This window comes from Pseudochaenichthys georgianus, chromosome 17 (genome assembly GCF_902827115.2).
Source record: "Pseudochaenichthys georgianus chromosome 17, fPseGeo1.2, whole genome shotgun sequence".
In the NCBI taxonomy this organism is placed as follows: domain Eukaryota; kingdom Metazoa; phylum Chordata; class Actinopteri; order Perciformes; family Channichthyidae; genus Pseudochaenichthys; species Pseudochaenichthys georgianus.
In genome coordinates this window covers 34,693,685-34,712,656 of record NC_047519.1, presented here as the reverse complement: position 1 = coordinate 34,712,656, position 18,972 = coordinate 34,693,685, and the positions used below count along the sequence as shown (strand labels likewise).

Genomic DNA, 18,972 nt, shown 5'->3' with positions numbered 1-18,972 from the left:
CAGACCTTCAAAACAAAATGGTAATAATTGCCCTTACCAACTTAAAAGGATGGGGGACCCAATTTGAAACTATTGTTAATATTTTACTTGCCACCTAAGTTGTATGTTGGACAGCAGTGATGCTAAATACCAGCTATGGGAAAAGGGAAATAATGTTTTTTTTTTTAAATTAGGTTATTGTGACTAGTGTTTATATAATGCATGGATCCTTAGCTTTTAAATGATCTTTTTCAGATTACGGCATTGAGTGTCATTGGAGGACTGGAAGTTAAGGATTGCGTTTGGCGAGTGATGAAACACTGTTTTACCAACTCCCTTGCCAAACAGCTCAACTGGCGTGGCATCAATGGGAAAACAGCATTCCACAGACTGCAACTTAAAGATGTCATTACTGGTAAGTGTTACATTGCGCTGTCATCAGTCTAATAAGTCCAGTCCCCTTTTCTTGCATATTTGACACTCAGTTAGTACTTACTGATCCTAGATTCAACCAATTCAAATTACTCTTGGTAGAAAAAGACATATAAAAGAATAATTTGTTTAACATGGTTTGCCACATAAAAAGTTAAAAAATAAACTCTGAAAAGAGGCTGGAAGCACATCTACTCTTTCTCCCTCATTGAGAAATTCTGGATCAGCTGCAGTCCGATTTTACTAGCAGGCGTCAAGCTGTTGGGTAGAGGCAAAGGGCGTCCTCTGCCATGGCCAGAATGTTCTCAAAGTGCCGTCACCACTGAATTCGTCAGACACAGCACGCCATGCACTTGGCTGATCCGTAGGTCCCCAGATTGGTCCTAAATTGTGCAATCCATCCAAGGCTTTACAATGTTCTCTATTTTTAGGGACTGTCAGAAACAACAGGCTCACAGCGACAGCAACAGACCAAGAGGTAGAATCCTACATAAAAAAATGGCTTCACCTTGCGGGCGACCGAGATGGAGGTAGAAGAGAGAGAGAGGAACGAAGACGAGCTGTCCAAGAAACCTGTAAGTCAGTTACAATATCTATTTTGCAATATATGTATAATAATTTGTAATATATAATATAGCATATACATAAGGAATTGTATTTTGTTTGCGGTTTTGTACGTTTGATTGTTATCTGTTACTGAGTCAACAGAGTTTATTTGTTTGTGCATTCCTTATAGGCCTTCAAGATTCTCATGGGCCCAGTCAAGGAGGTCGATAAATCCATCGATAAAATGTCCAGGTTGTTCCCTTGCCAAGGTCGGCAAAAGTTCGTTAATTTTGGTTGAGCAGGGTTAGGTTTAACCCTATGGTTCTACAAGTATTCTGTTTTAGTTCTGTTTTCACAAGAAAATCAATAAAATAAATCTGAAATGTCACTGAGTCTGCAGAAGAGTTTGTTTATTTGGGGAGCTAAGCTTTTTTCTTAGAATTGCGTGTTTTTTCAAAGTTGCTTTACTATACAGCTATTTTGTTTTTGTTTATTATGCTGTTATTTTGGCATGGTTGGATTGTATCCCAGTTATTTTGAAAATGTAATGATGCAGTGGCTAGTTCATCACCAATATTAATAAATGATGATACAATCATTAAAAAAAACGTTTGGTTCATCTGTTGTAATTTATTGATGCAACTTTTGGGAGGCCATTTTGACATTTTTATTTACTGTATGTTGAATATTGCTGTTGCAGAATACACAGTGTCATTGATATTCAGTCATTGAGTCACCAAAGTTTTAATGGCTTTTTAGGGCTAGGTCTGGTTTATTTGGGTCATTCTTGGCTGACATGTGGCCATGCTTTGACCTGCTTGTGGCACAGATCTGGTAAACATCACCTGACCGTCAAAGTGCCATAATTCCATGCAGCATTTGGGCCGGATGAGGATACGGAATGTGGGCCGGATCTGGGCCAGAATGAAAACTAATCGTGGCCCAGATTAGGGCCAGTTCTGGCCAACGAGTGGAACGCCCCAGTGCCATCACTCCATGCTGTATTTGGGCCGGATGAGGATACGGAATGTGGGCCGGATCTGGGCCAGAATGAAAACTAATCGTGGCCCAGATTAGGGCCAGTTCTGGTTTATGTGGTTCGTTTATGGTTGACATGTGGCATTGCTATGGCTTGCTTGTGGCGCAGATCTGGCAAACAGGAGCGGAGCGCCTAAGTGCCATCATTCCACGCGGTATGTGGGCCAGATAAGGATATGGAATGTGGGCCGGATCTGGGCCAGAATGAAAACTAATCGTGGCCCAGATTAGGGCCAGTTCTGGCCAACGAGTGGAACGCCCCAGTGCCATCACTCCATGCAGCATTTGGGCCAGATAAGGATACGGAATGTGGGCCGGATCTGGACCAGAATGAAAACTAATCGTGGCCCAGATTAGGGCCAGTTCTGGTTTATGTGGTTCGTTTATGGTTGACATGTGGCATTGCTATGGCTTGCTTGTGGCCCAGATCTGGCAAACAGGAGCGGAGCGCCTAAGTGCCATCATTCCACGCGGTATGTGGGCCAGATGAAGGGCCGAATCTGGGCCAAACCTTTTTTGCTATCTGGGAAGCAATTTAACAAGTTGAGGTAAGTGCTCAGTCTGGATATCCCTTTTGTTAAACGTTGATGTTTTTCAACCAAAAATTGTGTTTTGTTGGTGTTGCATCTGTCCAAAGTTACCCCATTGTTTCCACATTAAATACCACTCTGTTTGTGTTGCATGGGCACGTTTGCGTTTCTGTATTTGTTGGTGGTTTGAGTAAAAGCCACTAGATGGCGGTCTTACCATTCAACATCTTTACTGAATGTTCAACAATGCATTTATGTTGATGCGACTAATGTACAATTGAGAAGACTCCTGGTGAGTAATTTGCCAGATTATGGGTTGTTTGTGATGTGATTGCAAGAAAATATATAATAATCACAAGTTACATTCTCTGACTTTATACCAATATGTGGATCAGTACAGCTCTATGGAAACTGGGAGTTATCTGTAACCTATACTTTGGTCACTTGAAGCACTTAACATTTTCTCATGCATTTTACAGCCTACTTCACAGCCATATTGAGGCTTTAGGAACAATGCTGGCAGCCCAGACTGTTGGAGAAATGATGTCTCATAGCAGTGACAGATTGTAATAATAGTGTAAAGATTGATGCTCTCAATTAGAGGAAGGTCATTCCCTCCTACATGTTTTCTTCCTTATAAAAGATCACCACTTCCCCTGCAATGGACAGACGGAGAAGAAAGATGGCGCTTTATCTGATGCAACCATTACTAACAGTGGCTTTTGTTTAAGCAATAATGGCTAACAAGTCTGACTAATGATCAAGTGATAACAGAAACTATGAGGAACATTTTTATCTGCGTGCACTAATTACTCTACATGACTGTGAAAGGCACAGTATTCATATTCTGATGTGCCTCTGGATTCCTGCTCAGGGGTGGTTTTGCAACTTTAATTATGGGTGGGGATGTGGTTGTAAGGCTGAGTATTTTTGTAGTTTATGTGCCTGCAGTTGATTGACTTTCAAACAAGAAGAGTTTAAACAGTCATTTCATAGACTCAAATCCCATGGGTCTGTTTCTTCTCTCTTGTTTCAATTGACTTCACATTCATGGTTTTACATAGCACCAGTATGTACGACAGGTAGTTTCATTTATCATTGTGGACACCCAGGGCCGTCCCTGGCCAACTTGAGGCCCCACGCAAAGTTAGATGATGAGGCCCTCTGTTTCCCGAGCGTCGTCGTCGGGGGGTGCTAGTGGAGCCTCGTCGCAGTGGTGAAGATAGGTGCGCCGCATTTACGGCTCAGTTCAGGCCCCCTCCGCAAGATGAGGCCCCCTCCGCAAGATGAGGCCCCCTCCGCAAGATGAGGCCCCCTCCGCGAGGTAAGGCCCCACGCAGTCTGCGTGATCTTCCTAGGGAGGGACGGCCCTGTGCACACCGCAAAACAAAACTGAAGTACATTTGATAACCATTTTACAGCTTGGCTCTTTCAAAGGTTTCTTTCATGACATAATCTTTAATTACATGGGAAGTTTTACCCTATTATTACAAAACATTTACGGCCCGTCCACACGGCAGCGTGCGTTGAAGCTTCGACACAGCTTCCCATTTTGAATGGGGTGACGTCAGGCTTTGCCGAACTGCATTGTGGTTCCGTCGCTTCGCATTGCCTCCGTTGCTCGCTTCGAAAGTTGAGAAAAGTTCGACTTTTCAAGCGTCGACGGAAGCGCCAGCCAATCAAATCATATGCCAGTACAAGCTCTAGCCAATCAAACCGCGTGCTTGTGTGTCCGGGGCGGGAGATTAATGTGATTGGTTGTTGGTCGCACGCCAGACACGCCCACCGGCAAGCTTCAACGCACGCTGCCGTGTGGACGACGTACTTTCAACTTCGAGCGAATTGCATTGTTTTGCATCTCTGTGATCAAACTGAATCTCTTTGTGGTTGTTTTACATCTCATGAAAATGTTGTGACTCTTAAATATCTTAAATGAACATCTTAGTTCTGTTGCCTTAATTTGTGGTTGTTTTGTGTCTTTTTGGCTTGTTTTGCACCAACCTCCTCCTCCTCCTCATCATCATCATCATCATCATCATCATCATCATCATCATCATCATCGTATTTCTGTTTGTGGTTGATTTATTGTTTTTGTTTGGATTGATATTCCAACAAGAACTGTCAACTCTCATTTCACACGGAGTCCCGGGGTCTGTATCCTTGTGGTTTGTCTCTTTATAGTTTATTTGCACTGTTCTGTACTCATTGTATCTCCTTTTGTTCTGCCTGTCTCTTTGTAGTTTATTTACCAACTAAATGAACGCATACGAGGCCCTGCACCCAGTAGGCAGTAGGCCCTGCACCCAGTAGGCCTTGCACCCAGTAGGCAGTAGGCCCTGCACCCAGTAGGCAGTAGGCCCTGCACCCAGTAGGCAGTAGCCCCTGCACCCAGTAGGCCTGTTCATCCCTGTTATTAACAAACCAACCATCTTCTGCCTCTGGAACGAGAAGGTATTACTTAGGGGCTGATCAGACTCCAGGGAGGGGTCCATGCCCGGCTTCGGTTCCAGCTGACTGCACATTTCATCATGTCATATTCTCAATGCACTATAACAAATATGCTGTGGGTTTTAGATTCTCTCTGTCTCGGCGACGGGGGAGCGGTAATCTGTGGCCCCCTGGTGTCTGGGCAGAGACAAACAGGCTGGTTGTTAGGACCAGGAACCCCCACCGGCTCTCATTAGTGAGGACGAGAGAGAGGAAGAGGAGACAGGAGAAGGGAGGGATGGGTAAAGAAAGGTGTGAATGGGAGATAGAGGCAGAGATGTAGGAATATATGGACGGATCACGGCTTTTCACTCTGTCTTGTTTTGTTTGCGAGGAAAATCCGCAATCCATTTTCCTCCTTCTCTTCTTCTCAGTCTCCCTCTTGTTATCTCTCCGCACAAAATACTGAGGATTAGTCCAGGCCACGGGGGCTGCAGCCAAATGCTGCTGAACCACAGGCACAGCAGATAATCACTTCATAAATGTTTAATTAAACCGCTGCAGTGTTATTTGAATGTGTACGTGGATGACTCACAAGTTTGGTAGGAAATGAAATGGTTTTTAAACCGGCTCCAAAAGAGATTTGTGTTGCATTGTTCACCCAGTCTGGGGTTATTATTACTGACATATTACACTTATTTGCCCAGCTCTGGGAAGTCTGATTTATAGCTAAATATAACTAAACTCGACCAAACTGGTCTTTTGTTTGCAAACATTTTGTTTCCAGTGCATTTATAATTGTCTTTTTGGCACTCTGGAGTTTTTCACATGGATACACAAAAACAATTAATGATATGTGATAATTTGAGGCTCCTTTTTCTGAATTAACACATTGTTATAATCACAAGGAGGCAGTAAAGCACAGTCATGGTTACATTGATCAGTTGTGTTGTAGATTCTGTCAAAAGACATAATAAAATGACTCAAATGGCAAAATTAAAGGTGGGGTAGGTAAGTTTGAGAAACCGGCTCGAGATCGCTAGAATATGAAAATACACAACCGGAGAAAATCTGCCACTTCCTCACAGAGCCCCTCCTCCAACACACACGAACGCGCACATGACCAATGAGGGCACGAGGTAAGTTTGTGCCCCGATGGAAGGCTGACAGGCAGGTTGTACTTTTTACAGTATCACAGCTTCTACAGATGACATTTTTTTATGAATTTTTGTCAAAGCACTTCAGATATTCATTGCTATTGGGATGTTAAGAGCATTCCATGGAATATAACAAAAAGTGTATCTCGAGCCGGTTTCTGAAACTTACCTACCCCACCTCTAACGAACAATATTAACATAAATGAAGCTTGTGTTTAAGTATATATAGGATTTCAGTGTATGGTTCTTTTCAGTGGCAGTAGAGACACATCTGTGACATTGAATGGAGAAGATTCATGGTGGTAAGCCTTCTTGGAAGCAGAGGGGGAACACGGGACAGCAGCTTATCCTGTGGCTGCAGGCGATCAGATGCTAGAGTACATCCTCTGTACAGAGAGGCTGAAGTGCTAGCGTGAGAGTGAGGCATGAGTTACTCTCTATTCAAGCCACAGCAAATTTATACAGCTGCTGCTCGCCACTCACAGCTGCTGCTGCTGCTCACTCTGAAACTCACCTGAGGAACAGGTTACATGCCGTCAGCGCTGAGACGTGATCCACCTTTGCTGAGTTCCGAATGAGGGCCACGTTCAACCTCATCCACCACAGCGGACCCGAGTTCCACTAAAGGCACGTCGGGAAGGGTTTCAGGAGCCACTCCACACTGGGCGAAGCACTTCTGGGATCCTACTTTTGCCCGCCGAGTGGATTTAGCACGAGAGGGAGCAACTCTTGCAGAGATAAAGAGTCGGAAGTGTGGTCCCGGCTCTCCTCTCGCCGCCCTTCTCGCCGCTCCTCACACCGCGTATCGCCGCTCCTCTTGCCGCTCCTCTTGCTGCTCCTCTCGCCGCTACTCACACCGCGTATCGCCGCTCCTCTCCGAGCCTGTGCTACCGGCGGAGATGTAAAGGAGATGTAAAGTGGATTAAATAGCCGGTGTAACGCGGTGGGATTACCTTCTCTACTCTGCTGTGCTGCTGTAGCTGAGGCCTGGTTTCACCTGCTCTGCTCTGCTGTGCTGCCGCCCGCTGAGGCCTGGTTCCACCTGCTCGGCTCTGCTGTGCTGTGCTGCTGTAGCTGAGGCCTGCTCCACCTTGCTCCGGGAACAGCGTGGATACTGTTGTGCTGGACTGGGAGAATGGCGGGTGTCGTGTTTCTGCTGTGCCTTTTCTTGGCTGTGCTGGACAAGGAGAAGATCGCTAGTCGTCCTGAACAATCTACTGGATTCGGGTATGTTCTGCCGCCCGCAGTGGACATCCCCTGTACAGTTTCGGAGGTGTTACACAAACAATTGCTGGTTGCACTGTCGCGGACATTCATTTCGGAAAATGTTTGTCTTTCTCATATGCCTGCCACGATGGTCCTTCAGAATTGTTTTTTAAACTCTAATCTCACTTTCGCGAAGTTTGCTGGTGACTCTAGATCAGCTGACAATGTATGTGTGTTGATTAAGAGGAAAAGGTGCTTGGTATTTTTATTGTTGTTACTATCAGGAAATGTACAGCCAAATCCAGGTCCACCTAGCAGTATTAGTCAAATAGCTACTCCTGCTGATTTTATATCTAGATCTGGGCTAGGTTTAATTCATTTAAATGTGCATAGTCTGTTACCTAAATTAGATTTTGTCCGTATTTGGGCGAGTTCTACTGATGCTGATGTCATTGTCTTATCAGAAACGTGGCTAGATAAATCCATTTTGGCCTCTGACATTTACATAAATGGTTACAGTGTATATCGTACTGAACGCCCTAAAAAAGGTGGTGGCGTTGCCATTTATGTGAAAAATAAGTTTTGTGTAACTAATATGGTTTCCAAATCTGTTGGTAAACAGCTAGAATTTTTAGCCGTGAATATTGAGGTAACAAAGGGTCAACAGGTCATGGTGGTGGGCTGCTACAGGGCCCCTTCGGCTGTCAAGGACTCTTTATCGTCATTGGCAAAACTGTTATCGCAACTTTCCTACAAGGAAATAGTGCTGCTTGGTGATTTTAATTGGGACTGGTTAACTTCTGTGTCAGAGGATTTTAAAAACCTGTGTACCTCTTTGAATTTTACCCAGATTATAGACAGTCCTACTCGCCCAAATATTAAGTCCCCAAATAAATCCTCCTTAATTGATCTAATTTTAACAAATGTTCCACATAAATACTCATCTGTGGGAGTATTTGCTAATGATGTGAGTGACCACTGTGTTGTAGCCACAATTAGGGACACTAAGGTCCAAAAGGTTAAACCACGTATCATCACAAAGAGAGACAAAAAACACTTTGTGGAGCAGGGTTTTTTACATGATCTGTTTGATTTTGATTGGGGTAGAATCAATTTGTGTGCTGATGTAGAAACTGCATGGTCTTATTTTTATCTTGGTTTTATGAAAATTATAGATAGACATGCACCTCTGCGTAAATTTAGAGTGAAGGGACGAAACAATCCCTGGTTTTCTGCTGAGCTGTCCAGTCTCCTTCATGAGAGAAATAATGCTTGGGCTAAGGCTAGGAAATCAGGCTCAGAGGTAGAATGGCTACGTTTTAGGCAGCTAAGAAATAGCTTCACATCCCAAATAAAAAGTGCTAAATCAAAGTACGTCGGTTACCACAGAAAACCTGAATAATCCTAGGAAATTTTGGAAAGCCATAAAATCGATTTCCACTGGTGATATCCCAAATGAGCTACCTCCGTGCCTCACCACAGCATCTGGCACTATATCAGACAGGGCTACTATGCTAAATTGCTTTAATGAGCATTTTGTGTCTTGTGGCTCTCTGTTTGGCTGTGTGGCTCCTGTGAACGCTCCAATCCTTGACTCTGAACAATGTGGTCTGGAAAACCCTTTCAGTTTTACTCCTTTAACTGTTGGTATTGTTCATGAAGCATTATCCAAGTTAGATCCTAGGAAACCGGCTGGCCCGGACAACGTAGAACCTTTCTTTTTAAAGATAGCTGCAGATTTTATTGCTCCACCTCTTACTTCTCTTTTTATCCTCTCCCTCAGCACGAACACAATTCCAAAAGTATGGAAGTCTGCTTATGTCTTGCCTTTACTGAAAGGAGGGGAGGCAACTATTTTAAATAACTATAGACCCATCTCTAAATTGTCAGTTCTGGCTAAGGTGCTCGAACGCTTAGTGAGTGAACAGGTAAAGGAGTTTTTATGTAACAATGACATCCTGTCTAAACATCAGTCAGGCTTCAGAAAGAAACACAGCACCATCACTGCCACAATGAAAGTGGTAAATGACATTACTACTATTTTAGATAATAAGCAGAGTTGTGCAGCTCTGTTTATTGACCTTTCCAAAGCTTTTGACACCGTTGATCATCGCATCTTAAAGCAGAGGCTACTCAGTATAGGCATATCCAGCCTTGCAGTGGGTGGTTTGTGAACTACCTCTCTGAAAGGTCCCAATGTGTTCACTTTGATGGACTGTCTTCTGAGTGGTTAAACATTTCTAATGGTGTACCACAAGGTTCTGTTTTAGGACCACTTTTATTCTCCATATATATTAACAGCGTAGGTGATAATGTGGATGAAGCTACTTTACATTTTTATGCAGATGATTCTGTGATGTATTGTGCAGGTCCCTCCATTAAAGAGGCTGGTGTTAAATTACAGGCTGTTTTTAACACTATTCAGACTCAGCTCTCTGAATTAAAGCTTCTTTTAAATGTGGATAAAACCAAGGTAATGCTCTTTTCAAAAGCTAAAAAGACTCCAGAGCCTGTTTTAGATATTGTAACTACGCAAGGAACAAAACTTGAAGTTGTTGCCTGTTACAAATACCTTGGTATCTGGCTTGATGATTGTCTCTCTTTTAAACTTCATGTCAATAACCTGCTAAAAAAACTGAGGGTTAGGCTAGGTTTCTTTTTCAGAAACAAGTCCTGTTTCTCGCTTGAGGCCAGGAAAAGGCTGTGACCTTTTTACCTGTGCTGGACTATGGTGATTTGTTGTATATGAATGCACCTGCCAATTACCTGAGCAAATTGGATGCTGCGTATCACAGCGCTCTGAGATTTGTCACAAATTGTAAAGCGCTTACTCATCACTGTACACTGTATACCAAGGCAGGTTTACCATCACTCTCTGTACGGAGGCTCAGTCACTGGTACACTTTTATCTATAAAGCTTTGTTGGGTAAACTCCCGTATTATATCTGCTCTCTGATAACACAGAGAGTTGCAAGCAGCTATTGTCTGAGGTCACATGATGTGGTCTTGTTAGATGTGCCAAGAGCAAGGACTGTCTCAGGTAAGACAGCTTTTATGTGCGCAGCTCCACTTGCTTGGAACAATCTTCAGCAAGAATTGAAACTGAGCAATCTCATTCCTCTGCATGTTTTTAAAGCTAGGGTAAATGAAATGCTTGCTGATACAATGGGCACTTGTAAATGTCTATAACTATGTATCCTGTAAATATAATGTATAATGTCCTTTATTGTTTCATGTGGAACCTATATGCTGCAGGTCTCCCTTGAAAAAGAGATCTATGATCTCAATGGGACCAATCTGGATAAATAAAGGTTTGAAATGAAATGAAATACCTGTTATAGGAAGCAACTATAGATTACCACTTAATGTTGAATAGTTTGTGAACAGCGTATCAAAAAGTTAGTGACACAGCAGTCACAATGTATAAATGCATTTTTGTCAAAACCTTACTATTTTAAAACACTCCAACAGACAAAGTCCTCATTCAGACAAGAAGCTGGTCTTCACAAGAGTCAGCCTGTTTTTGCGAGAGGGCTTAAAATAGTGAGGTTTTAGCAAAAAGCACGTTTGCGAAGTAGTTGGCATACAAAAAGATAAATAAGAGTTGGGTTATCCTGCTCCAGTTGCGTGACAGCTTATTGTTTTTATATAGTAAATATACTTTTACAGGGGCTCAAAGCGCTTTACAAGTACACATTACACATATTGGACATGTAAGAGTCATTACTGCGGACATTGCGGAGCAAATGCAGGTAAAGTGTCTTGCCCAAGGACACAACGGCCTGACGCAGTGGCGGCCGAGGCGGGATCCCTTGATCTGATGACGCTCTAACCACTGCGCCAAAACGGCCCCGTAGTCATAGTTTGCTGTTGTTAAAGCCGGCCTCCATTTACATTATTGTATTCATCAATCATTTCCTGTTTTTAGACTCTTCCTTGATGATAGAGGCATGCGAGAAAAGCCAAGTTTTCTTCAAAAGTTTTCATTTTCTCGCTTTGGACTGCAGACGGGTCTCCTGCAGACTGACAGGCTGTGAAGAGCGACTTGTCTCCATCAGCTGGGAACCTCCGCCGTGTCTTTGTGTGCGTCTGTCAGCACAGGAGGAGGGTTTCAGGCCTCATCCTCTCTGAGGCATCCTCTTACTGAGCTCACTGGACTGAAGCCTGGGAACCAGACCAACGATGACCGTTCTCATCAGGCAAATGGACCCAGGTGCTCTGAAACTGAAATCAGAGCCCCGCTGCACAGCAGGGTGTCAAGTATTTTTAGACAAAAGCTCAGAGACAGAATGTACAGACCTGCACCGACACATCTCCAGTCCAAACGTTCTTTTAATGTATTCTTCACTGCTGAGAGAATTAATCCCTAAATGAGGTGAACCCGATGGCCTTTTCTCTAATTAAAGTTATGAACAATACCTGGCTCTGGTTCCCAGCTTTTTCACTTTTTTTTTTTAAGTAAATCTTCAATATACTTCAAACACATTGAAATTACCATTCCCTTTTTTCAGTGGGGTAAGGGCGGGGGATTAGGGGATGTTTAAGGGTGGATAAACACAAAAAGTAACTATTTAAGATCTCGCTTTAAAACATTTTCCTTCAACAATCTTTGAGGTTTTATTGTTAGTGACACTCGCATAGATTAACACATGCATAATTTCCTGTTAGTATGATAATTACTATCTCATATGAAATGGGGACACAGCATTGTTGAGAGCTGGGAGTTGGAGCTGCACTTGTGATCCTAGAAGGAGGTTCAAAAATAAAACTTTAATCTTGAAAGCGTTGTGTTGCATCCTCATCTTCCTGAGCCTGATAGCTCCTTATCACACCCTCAAAGGTGACGGGTTATCATCCGCAGTCTCTTACTCATCCGGAGGTCATTTCAGATGCAGATGACTTTGACTCTCTCTTTTTGAGTAGGGTGCGCACTCCTGAGAATGTAATCCTTGATGTGGCGCTCTCCGAGTTTGAGGATTACCTTTTCATGCTCTGTTTGAAAGGCTTTAAGAGAGGAGAGGCCGGGAGGGAGATTTGGCGATAACCCAGATAGAGATATTGATTTAGTTCGAGGACCTGCTTCACACCTGGCGAGATTCAGAAAAAATAACAGAGTTTTAATCGATGTGCCGAATCAGAAATAGTGATGAGTTCCAGCAGCGTGGCGACCTGCAGAGCTCACAGGGTTTGAGGGAGTGTTCCCCTTCCCACTCGAGTGTTTGCACATCTGCAGATTCAGGCTTGTTTGTGTTCCGGTAATTACAGAGGGTGTACATCAAATATATTCGGTGTTAGAAATGTTCTAAAATGTCAGGCTTGTTTGCAAATCGAAGAAACCAATCTAGGTTTTTCTTTTTTTCTTTCTGTTTACTCGAGGTGTCATGTCATCTTGCAGGAAGGCAGACTACAGCTGAACTCATTACTGCCTCCGTGCAGGCGGGCAAACACAGAAGCAGCCTCTGAAAGACAGGATGTTTGCAAGGTTTCTGATCATTTCAACAGTAGCTGTAAAAATAAAGCGAAAATCAGTGTGATAAACCGAAAACAGCTGTCAGAGCAGATTACATGGAGATATATCGTGAGGGAGCGTGTGTGACGAGGCTTCCTTCTTATGCTCTTGGTTTATTTATTCAGAATCAACTGAAACATCTGTACCTCCTCTCTGCATTCATCCTATTTGAATAGTTGGACCACAGACTTCCGGTCTAATCATCTTCCTAAACAAACAACAACAGGCAACGAGACACAAGGTCAAAAGGTCAACAAGCAAAGGTTCTCAACTTCACAAGAGAGGTTAGTTAATAAGTACACCCTGTGGCGAGTTCAACTCAAACACAGAAAAGACCTGTCCCAGAACGCCTCGTTGGAGATTTCTCTTTTTCCATTTTTTTCTTTTGGGAACCACGTGACGTAACGACGACCCAATGGACCAATTGGGTCGTCACTTGGTCACGGACCAATCCGTGGAGCTCCTCACACACAAACAATCTCTCAGCGGTGAAACTGTGACGCACTCATACAAATATCTGAATAATGTATATTAAATAATTTAAATATAATCATTAATGTTCAAGCATCACTAATCCCTACTACGTTAAGTACTTCTGGTTGGCTTAATCAATTATAAAATATGTATGTAATATGTAATGTATTATTTTATGTTTATTTTGTTTAATAATCTGAATCTGCAAAGTAACTAGTGATCAAAGCTATCAAATAAATGCAGTGACGTAAAAAGCACGACATTTTCTTCTAAAAGGTTGTGGAGTACAGGTTTTAGCATAGAGTGGACACACTCAAGGACAATTTTGAGGTACTTGTATTTTACTTAAGTACTTTAGTAAATATACTGATTTACAGTTGCTTAGTTCCTCAAAGTGTTTCCTTCCTCCTGTCCCTGCCAGCTTAAAGAGCCTGTGACACGGTTTTCCCCCATCATCCAAACCCATCAATTTGAGTACATATTGTCCCCTTGAAAACCGTTACTGAACTGATTTTGGATATTTGTACTTTGATAACCATTAATCTGCCTTCAATGTTGACCATTTTCTGGATCTTCTCGCGGATTCTTCAAGTCCCGCCAAATGATGGGTGACGTCATTGCGGGCACAGCGCTCCAGCTGCACCGTCCAGGATCCCAGCATCTGCATGTAAAGCTTTATATATATACAGTCAGATGTAAACGCACGACGGCGCACACAGCAGCAAGCTCAGACAGCGATGACAGGTTAATGTTGAACGTGTCTGAGAGCTCATGAGGCTGAAGGATCGGTTTATGTTGTATCTGTTAGAAGTTTAGGAATGAGGTGCGTCAATATGGGCGATCATATGGTCATGTAGCCAGTGGGACTGGGACTAAAAATCATCCCGGGACTCTCGACCGGCCCACTTCGGTACCGCTAGTAAATTGTCAACGGGGGGAGCGGGGGATGTAAAATACAAATATAATGTATAATGTCTGTGTCTTTGACATTAGCGCTGCTCGCCACCTGTGCCCTGTACTACGAAGCCAGTTCAACAGACCCTGGATATGTTTGAGTAACAAACCGCTAAGCAGTCCTACGACGCTGGTTGTGAACTCGGTAAATCAAGCCAGGGTTTCTCTCTCCAGCTGAGAGCGCGTTCACGTCTAAGACACGAGTGGATCTGACTTTAATTACATTTGTCTCGAGTGTTTCGTCAACATAATGTGTTAAATAATACTTCTGCATCCAGTCTGTGACACTGTGAGTGTTGCACGGCCAGATGAGGCTGGAGAAGCTGACTCAGATAAGGAAATATATGATATATTATGATATATTATATGATCGATGATCTCATTGATGATGTAATATGAATGATAAGTGCGACACGTCGGCGTCTTCTCTGCATACGGCAGTTTAAACTGTATTTCCTTTATCCTGTAATATGACTTGAGAGATTTAAACTCCGCACACTGAGTGGATCTCTTTTCTATAGACGCCGGAGGCGGGCAGCGTCAGGTAAAAGAAGTTATTTAGCCTTCTCAAACCTGAGCCTCACGCGCCGCCTATGGAGGATGTGCTAGTTACTTATCCGACCGGCCCACCTCGGTACCGGCCCATCGGGATTCGTCCCGATGGCCAGTCCGACACTGCACCCAGCCCACGTAAACTGTCAACGGGGTGAGCCTCGCTGCGGGGAAACGGTGGACCTAGTGTCCCGATCGGAGTGGGAATAATAATAATAATCCGTGCATTTTATCCATTAATTTCCCCAACATTGTGGTAAAAAAAACACACGTTTAATCCACGTTGTTGGTGTACTACAACTACAAAAAGCATCGGTTTGTTTTCTCATCAGGAAATGCAGACCGGCTCAAACAAACGATTTTTAATCATCACCCTCACGATCATTTAATGTATCATATGTTCGCCGAATTGACATGAAAGCACTAATAAATGTAGTTTCATCCACTTGAGTTTACAACTACAAAAATAATCGATTTGTTTGTATATCACATCCGACGGGAGGAAATTCAGCAGCTCTCACTTTAATCCTAATGTAATCATCATCTTCACCACGATCATTTATGTTTATGTCGCCGAATTGACATGAAAGCACTGACAAACATGAATATACTGTAGTCAACTTCATTACAACGTTATTAACGTGCCTAAACTCAGTAATTCACCATTTCTACGCATGACAACACACTTTGTCCGTGTTTGGCTCTCGAAGCGTTCCCGCATTGACGTCACTTCCGGCTTCCCCCAAAACTTCAAAATGAGTGAAGGAATTTCCCCGCGATGTTCGAAATTATTGATATTTAACGGAACGGTATCGCTTTTTCTTTTTTAAACTGACGGTTCGAGATTACTAGTAGCCCAATATTTCATTGCACAACAGTTGTTGGGATGCTGTCACAGGCTCTTTAAGTTAATCAAGGGTGACCTGCAGGACATTAGTTACACATGTAACGTAAAAACAACAGAACAACAATAAGGATGACATACGACATAATGTACAGTTTACAAACTCTAAAATGACTATTGACAGAAACCTTTAATGCAATGGCAAAATTCAATTTAACAAACTCAGAAACTAAAAGTGAAATCACTCAAATATAAATATACATTCCTGTTGTCATCTTGCAATATACTAATTTATGTAAATAGTCTTAATTTACATTATTTAATTTCATATTCTGTTCTTGTACATATCTCATATTCTATTTACATGTATATAGACTTTTTGCACTACTTCTTATTTTGTATTTTTTTTTAAATGTTATATATGTTGAATTGTTGGAGGAGCTCAGGTCAGAATAATTTAATTGCCATTTCTACACTGTAGCTTTGTGCAATAACACATTTGAATCTTGAATCAAAAGTTCATAAACCTCTCTCGTGTGATACGGCACCTCTACCCCTGCAGAAAATAATCATATCCTTTCTGCTGGCTCTCCCTGTGCGGTGTTCACATGTTCTCACCATGCCGGCTCCTGTTTCCTCGCTGTGCTCCGGTTTCCTCTCGCAGTCCAAAGACATGTAGAAAGGGAGGATTAGATTCTCTGAATCATCTGCAGTGTTAGTGTTTTTCCCCTCTGTGTGACGGACAGGAACTTGACCTCTGAGGAGGCCTCTGGTCCTCCTGTGACCCTGAAAAAGCCTCATGTAGAAAATAGAGGAACAATCAGGGCTGGTCGCTGGAATCTCTTTATGACTGAGTTAAAGGAACAGTTCACCCCAGATCTGAAATACATATTCACTCTCTTACCTGTAGTGCTAATTATGAACTAGACGTTTGGTGTGAGTTGTCGAGTGATGGAGATATTGGAGAAGCTAACTCACCCAGCGTTACTCAGCGAATTAACAAAATAACTCAGACATGGGGGACAGCATTTACATATTTACATCAGTACAGTGCTTTTTGACCCCTCAAAGCACTTTTACATACAAGTCAGCATTCAGCCATTCACACGCATTCATACAGAGGCAGGGGCTGCCATACAAAGGGCCACCTGGGAGACTTAACATTCACACACATTGGCTATCGGGACTGTAGTGGACATTTTTATTATATCCTTATATGCTTAAACCAAATGCTTCTCATTTCCTGAGATGTGCTGTTTTCTTCTATCTACTCTACTTTGGGTTTATTCCCAAGCGCTTCAAGGCCACAGAGCTGCTTTGGCTGCTGGGTTGAGACTCACACAAAGTCACACAAGAACTTCCCTACTCTGGGAACCGTTATGCTATCTACCGCTCAAGGACAGATGTCTAATAACAATGTGACCGTGTGAAGACAGATTTCTAACCTTCCCACTCTTTCTGTATATAGGCTTTGCTACCATATTGTATGGCGCACACTCACGCAGACTATTCTATGCTCTGTGAGACCTGTGTCTATTTTTATTGTATCTTATGTATTTGATAGCTCTGTCTGATTCACCATTTATTTGTTTTGATCACTTTGACTTGTACTCTCCACAGTGTTGGGTCCTAGATTTCCATAACAGGACACAAAGCCATGTTGACTACAGGGCCAGGGGATCAGACCACTGGAGGATGACAGTCTTCAGACCCATGTGTAGATGCATGCTTACTTCTTTGTATTGTTCTTTCACAGGATCTGTGGTTAATCTTGAGACATTGCTGTTGAGAGTTTTCTAATTGATATGTTTGCCATTCTATAGCACCACAGGCAGAGTAATGTAGTAACATTACAGAGAAGGCAGACACCTCTAGGGCTGATATCTCCAACACGCTGCAGCTCACACCAAATACATTGATAAATGCTACAGATAAGAGGGAACATGTGTATGAATGTGTCTCTATCAGGATCCAGGAAATGTATCAGAATACCTTTATTCTTCCCACAGAGGGGACATTATATGTTTTACTGCAACACTGCATTCATGTGAATTCAGCACTGAGGCATGTGTCTGCAGACCTGAGTTTATCTCCCTCTGTCCCCCGACCAGAGCAGATAACATTACAATTCTCCGATAGGAAACACAACTGACATTCTGCACGAACAGCAGCCTGAATGCAACCATTATTTTGAGCATGAACATTTACATATTGACATGGAAGGGTGATACAGGGAACATTGAGCCCAGTTTGAGCCTCTCCTTTATTAGCATGTATTCAGCTTTTCATAACTAAATAGAAAACATATTTAATCGGCGATGTTTGAAAAACCCAGAGGCTCATTCCAAAACACACAGAAACTATTTATGAAACCTATTTGGATACTTCTCGTTTCCACTGTTTTCCCCCCGGATTGAAAACACATGTTAGGGTTGATAAGAAAGACAATGTTTAACTGTATATGAAAGCAAAATAGAATAAAAACATTAAATGATTTACAATAAGGTAACAAAACATGCAAAGAAATAACAAAAAACGACAGTAAGTAACTGGTAAAATTATTATTTTGGTAAACACAGTCTCACAGATTGAAAAGCTTTTTTAAAAGCAATTGTCTTAACATTTACCTGTTGTTTTAAAACATAAAAGTGAGGATTTACTTTTTACCCATTTCTATGTACAGCTCTGCAAAACCAATTTTACGATTTGATTAAAAAATACTAGATTTTTGTATATTGTGTTGATTTAAAAAAAACAACACACACTTTCCAGTAGAGATGTGAAGTAACAGAAAATAATATGACTTCAATCATCTTGCCATGTAGAAGATGTAGCTGTTTTTTTTTTTTATTTAAATAAGTGACCAATTCAAGTATACAAAGGATGGGATAAACATAAATGGAGAAAAGCTATCTCATATACTAGGAATTATTATATATAGAAAGTAACATTATATTAGGAGAGCAGTCTCACAGTTGTAATAACTTTTTTTTCAAAGTTATTGTCTTAATATATAGCTAGATTGAAAGTGAGGATTTACTTTAGCAAATGTACATTTATGCATGTAAAACTAAAGAACTTAAGTTTATACATTTTATATACTGTGTTGCAGGCACGTGCACACATAGACATCAAAGTGGGCTTGAGCCCCTGCCCTTTTTCTTCCTCCAGAAAAAGTTATTTTTTAATCTTTTTAAATATTTATTTTTAATAAATGAATATATATCTACTCCTGTTTAAGCACAGTTTCCCTTTCCAAAAATAGATTGATTGAATAGCAAATAAAAATATCAGGTCGGGAGATTAGAGTTCCAGCAGCATGTG

General features: G+C 42.1%; 1 long non-coding RNA gene across 1 annotated transcript; it reads left to right on the top strand.

Moving 5' to 3' along the window:
• Positions 1-243: 243 nt before the first annotated feature.
• Positions 244-1,367, top strand: LOC117461775 (uncharacterized). The gene is made up of 3 exons (XR_004553750.1): positions 244-394; positions 843-986; positions 1,148-1,367. It is a non-coding gene; the product is annotated as an uncharacterized lncRNA (long non-coding RNA).
• Positions 1,368-18,972: the final 17,605 nt, after the last annotated feature.